This window comes from Miscanthus floridulus, chromosome 13 (genome assembly GCF_019320115.1).
Source record: "Miscanthus floridulus cultivar M001 chromosome 13, ASM1932011v1, whole genome shotgun sequence".
NCBI classification, from domain to species: Eukaryota; Viridiplantae; Streptophyta; class Magnoliopsida; order Poales; family Poaceae; genus Miscanthus; species Miscanthus floridulus.
The window spans coordinates 48,036,028-48,042,027 of record NC_089592.1 but is presented as its reverse complement, the minus strand read 5'-3'; the positions used below and the strand labels follow the sequence as shown (position 1 = coordinate 48,042,027).

The 6,000-nt window shown below is 48.2% G+C and overlaps 1 pseudogene; it reads right to left on the bottom strand.

Annotated features, from left to right (window-relative positions):
• Nucleotides 1-2,565: 2,565 nt before the first annotated feature.
• On the bottom strand, nucleotides 2,566-4,566 carry LOC136502080 (cytochrome P450 93G2-like; annotated as a pseudogene).
• Nucleotides 4,567-6,000: the final 1,434 nt, after the last annotated feature.

The window sequence follows — 6,000 nt, the reverse complement described above, 5'->3', positions numbered from 1 at the left end:
ACCGACTTATCTAGCTTGTAGGTGTTAATACATTTTTCTCTCAAAAACTAGATCAAAGTTAGAGAATTTAGGGTTTGGATAAAGCAATATTGAGGTATATATAATATCAAACGAGGAGTACTGACGCGGATTCGATTCTGCTGAAGTGATTAGTGATTCGATCAGTGGGTCAATGAGTGTGACTTTGGTGGTTTACCACTCAAGACACAAAAGGCTCTATCCTAGTTCGGAAATTTAGACCCTACATTCAACAATGGTTTCTTAATGCTAGAATGCCCAGTCGAGTTCTTACGATGGTGGAAGGAGAGACAGAGAGATGGTAGGAGAGAACTAAGCTATTTATTCTAGGGTTCAATCTATCTCAGTTTGATTTGATCCTTTCTAATGAGGACATGACATCTATTGATACATCCATGAAAGTTAGTCTTAAAGACAAGATGAGATCATTCGTATGTTTGCACAACAACATAATTAAGAATTTGTTGGCACCTAATGTTGCTGCTTTCTAGTAACATAGATGATGATGATGCCATCATGGGAAAGACACTTTCTATGGCCTCTACAATGGATGAGACATGGATACAACATGCTCAAGACCCATCTTGCGGTACAAGACCATCAAAGCACAACATTAATTCGGTTTGTCGGTGGCCCAACAATACTTCATTGGTCAGACCATAACTCCTTCATCTGGAGTTAGTTTGAGTTCCATGAGCACTTGATGGATTTCAATTGGATCTAGTCTCACATCAATATCACATCGTCAAGATCTTCAACTATCGGGTACCATGACATCACCATGGGCTTGTTATTCACCTTTGAGAAACTGGCCCAAGTTGGATCATGCCGAAAAGAGATGGAGAACACACCAAGGAGTTTAGCAAGCGCGTCCAAGCCAAGTTGGAGGCCCAATCCAAGTCAAGTTCGAGTCCATCTCGGACTCAAGGAGCAGCCTGTAGTAAAACAGATGCACACAGGACGCATACCGATTCCATTTTCAACAATCCACCTTTGAATGGAAAGACAATTTCATAATATCACCAATGGCACTCGTCCCATGTCAAAATTCAATCAGAGTCAATGGGAATCATCGAAACAAGTCTGCGTCTACAATCTTGTCAAGGTACTGTGGGCCGTCTTTTGGGCTGTTTGGGCCTTGTAATGTGTCGGAACTCCTTAGTGACATGACTAGGGGTCCCTAACACCTTCTTGGACTATATAATCAGTAATCTCTGTTCATGTTAGGATTTGGGTTTTGCCTTAGATTAATCTATCTTTGAAAAGTTATAGTTTTCAGTTCTGAAATCCCAACTTCGAGTGCTTCAAAATATATCTGCAATTGTCACTTTAATTGTGTTGCTTCTTTCGAGTTCTTGCTTGTGTTATGGATTAGCCTTCTTGGCATGGTTAAGTGGATTAGTGACACAAACGATAATAGACGAGCCGTGGTGCTAAGGTTGCAGGGTTCGGGTCTTTCGATCCAAAGCCGGATCGACGTTTCGTGTTCCATCAAAACGGGAGTTATCATCACCTGACGGAAGATTAGGAACCCCATCTCCTTCACTTTCTACACGTGTCCCGGCCCAACCTTATATACTCGAGTGCCTGGAGGTACAAGGAGAGCGGTTCGCAATCGTATTCGAGGGTTTTGTGTCGTAATTTTTAGTTGCCGTTGGCACTGGCGGCCATCCCTTGTTGCTGATCCTGGCCGACAGTCATGAACCATCTCTGACATCCTTCGTTGAAGCCTAGAGCTAGCCGTCGAAAGCTGGAGTTGTTGTTGTGCCTTCCCTAGGTTCGTCTTCCTTGTGGCCTCTGTTGCACGCTAAGGACATGGCCACATGCATGTAGGGAGCGCCTGACTAGCGGGCCCGAGCGTGCTCATACCGTGGCCGCGCTCGTCCTTGTCGCGTTGCGTCACACCCTGGGCGTGCCCTGAGCCGAGATTTGCTGGCACAGCCTCGAGGGGGCAAGGGGACACAGCTCCTGAAGGGCCTAGTTCCTTGTAGCTCTACCCGTGTGTCAGGTTCAGAGCACCTATCATATTTCGAATGGGAAGCTCGGCGAGAACCATACTGGCGGCTCTCCTCGGCCTTCCTTGATCTGCTAGCACACCTCAAAGGCAGCAGCCTCCCTATTCTTGCCAAGTTCCCGAGTATGTGGGACTTGATCGTGGCTGTTCTCCCTAGGGCTATCTCTCAGAGGCCTTGGCCTTGTCCCAAAACGGGATGTCTTAGCCCAACATGCCTTTTGTGGTTACCCAGAGGTGTGCGTGCGAGCGCACACAACGGATGTAACTCCAAACCCGTGGCTAATTAGGAGAATTAGATAGGGAGTGAATCGTAATGCCGTGGTGTAAATCCGAAGGTTTAGGTACTCAACTAGTATCATTTTTAAATTAAATGTAAGCATAAATGTTACTGCCACCATGCAACTAAGTAAATGCACACATTAGGATAAATATTATTTATTTTAATTGTTTATTAATCGTGAAAAAATATTCTCTTAATATATCACCATATCAATGACACCGACAAATCAATTTAGCTTTCATTAAAACTTCCATACAGGCTTAATTAACACCATACTTAGATCACATAGATGCTTTCATAAAAAAAAAGATCACATAGATGCTAAAGGTCTTGCCGTACGTCCGACCCTTCAGAAAAATTGCTTACAATACACACACACTATATAATGACCGTTCAGAAAAATTCCTTACAATACACACACTACATATATAATTGTCTTTCGGGGAGAAAGCAGGGCACGCAGTGCGTCGATTGTGTGTGGTTGATCATATTTTGTTTTCAAAAGGTGACGAGGGACCTTTTATTCAGTTTAGGGAGCTAGGCATGGGGATAGGATGGATGCGTGGTGTAGGGATGAGCACGAGGGGCTGAAGCCGAGCAGAGACGAGGCCCTGCTTTTCGTCCATGTTCAGTTGCGGCAGCTCCCGACCTTCCTGGTGCGGCACCGCCCAGTCAAAGCACTGGACCAGCGCGGCAAGGAACGCCGGCACGACCTGAACGGCGTACCCCATGCCGGGGCAGGCACGGCGGCCACCGCCAAAAGGCATGAGCTGCATGTTCTGCACATTCACTTCCATGCCCTCGTTGGCGCCGCCCGGCATGAAGCGCTCCGGGTCGAACTCGAGGGGCTTCTCCCAGAATGCCGGGTCACGCCCAACGGAGTAGATGCTGAAGAACATGGTGGTCTTGGGTGGGATGGTGTAGCCGCGGACGTGCACCGTCTCGATGGTCTCCCGCACCGCGAACACCGCCGGAGGGTGCAGCCGGAGCGTCTCCTTGAGCACCGGCCTGCAGGTAGGGCAGCTGCGCAACGTCCTCCTCGCCCACCAGGCGCGACCTGCCAATGACGGCGTCCAGCTCCGCTCGCAGCTTGTCCAGGCATGGCCGGGTGGTTGATCAGCTCTGCGAGCATCCACTCCACTGTTGTCGCTGTTGTGTCCGACCCCGCGGTGAAGATGTCCTGGACGTGCATGTGCGGCGATATATATATATAAGTAAACGGAGAATCAGGTGAAGTGACATCTGGTCACTCAGTAGTCACGACACGTAATGATGCTATAGTATGTATATAAGAGCGATGGCTCACGAGGACGAAGGCCTTGATGTTCTCCCTGTTGAGCTTGACCTCTGCGTTCTCGTCCTCCGCGGCGTCCATGAGGATGTCCAGCAAGTCCTTGGCGTTATTAGCAGGCGCCGGTCCTGCCGGTGGCGGCGACCTGCGCGCCTCCTCCTTCTTCTTGATCAAGATCTCAAGCAAGGCGTCGAACTTGGCGTGCACCTCGTGCGCCCTCCGGCCGAGCCCCTGCAGATCAAATGGGCGGAACAGCGCAATGTAGTCGCCGATGTTGAAGGAGCCCACGAGCTCCGTCACCTCCTTGGCGCAGTGCCGCGCCGTCTCCGTCAGGTGGTCGGGGAGCGCGCTGGCCGTCATGCGCATGATGGCGTTGTTGGCCATGGCGATGAGCTGGCGGCTCAGGTCCACGCTGCCGCTCCGCCCTGCCGCGGCGGCCGCCTTCCCGCAGCAGCGCCGCCAGCTCGCCGTCGCGCACGGGGCGCAGCAGGTCCAGGGTGCGCGGGCCCAGGAGCTCGGACACGCACAGCCGCTTCATGAAGCGCCACTGCGCGCCGTAGGGCGCGAAGGCGAAGCCGGCCGAGTCGTAGGCCAAGAGCCGCGTGATCGACGAGTGGGTCCGCTGCGGGATGCTGGACTCTTGCTTGAGGAGGTCGCGGGCGGCCTCCGCGGAACCGACGACGACGCCATGGTTTGAGGGACCCAGGCGTAGGTGCACCAGCGGGCCGTACCTGCCGACGAGGCGGTGGAAGGCCTGGTGCGGAGGCGGCCGGAGCAGGTGCAGGTGCCCGAGCAACGGAAGGGCCGGCGGGCTTGGGGGAAGCTTGCCTCCGCCCCTTCTGCTCGCCGCTGACACCGTGAGGACGAAAAGGACGATTGCTACGGTAATGAGCATGGCTGCATCGCTGCTGTAAGCGGCGAGGATGCTGCCACTATCGACCTCCATGGCTGGCAATGCAAGCTTTGCTGCCCAGCTAATCATACGTGCATGGGATGCTTGCCCCTGCCTCTCTGATCGGCCTTATATATATAGACATCCTCATGGACGCCGCCAGCCACCTGTAGACTGTAGATACGTGTACAAACTTTCAATCCGATTTGAAAAGATGCAGACTGGTTCTTGAGTCATCAATTTCAACACACATGGGTGGAATAAAATGTACACTCCGAACATATGATGCTCAAAGGTCAAACACGTGCAGCAGCGACGACCATGTCATCATAGGTTGCTAACTACGACACCTTTCACACCTGCCTTCTCTAGTGCATGGGCGTAACTTAAGCATCGATGCAATAACCATTCTCAGAAGAGAGTTAATTTGATAGCGTTGTTTCTAAAATGTAGAACACAATAAAATATGGATAAAACAATCACTCTTAATGCATAGTTTTTTTTTTTGTTTCATAGACATTTATTTCTATGAATCATTTAGAAATGGAATATAGCCAAGAGAGTTTCATTTACATCTATGTAGTTATGTTGCCAAATCAAACTCTGATGAAATTCCAACCGAGATTGGTCAAATGAACTCAAGCAGTGGCACTATATCAGAACCCCCATCACTACTTGGTCAGAGCCCCCATCATCGCCAGAATTGCTGCTGGTAGAGGATAATCGGCAGTGATGGGACGTCTTATCACTGCTGTTTTCAAACTGGCAGCGATACCAATGAGTGGCACTATCGGATTAAAGCATCCATGAACCAATAGTGACATCATAAGTGTCACTGCGGGATTAAAGCATGAACTGATAGTGATATCATGATATCACTCTGGATCAATGCCACACCTGCTAGTGAATTGGTGAGTGTCACTACCGGCTTAATACCACAACCGGCTGTGAGTTTTATAATTATCCAGATATATATAGTGCACAACATGTATATATATATATAACGCACTAGACAATTATAGTAGTGCACCAAAGTAACTACACTCTGGGAGTATAAAATATTTTCCCATATATACAGAGTATCGTACTAGCTAGTTAGCAGCCTGGGATCAGCCTAGATGGGAGCCACCTGTGTCGAGTTTGACTTGATCTATTCGTATAATCGTTGTCACCACCCAAAATTTTTGGTTTTGGGGTGTGAATAGAAAACACATATAAAATAAATGAATTAATGATTTTTATTAAAAATTGTTATCTTTAGTTTGTTTGCTTGCAAACATGTTAAACAAAATGCTTTTACAATTGTTTTTAGAAATCATTTTGTTAGTGGTGTTGCATTCATGCCGGTTGCATAATTTAATTTGGGGAAAAAATGAATTTATAAAATAAGTCAAAGCCATAAATTGGTTTTATTCTCTTTTCAGAGATTTTGTTTCAAAACAAGTTCTCAAAATGAGTTTAAGTTGGATTTCAAAAGTATATGAAAATATGATTTAAATAATACA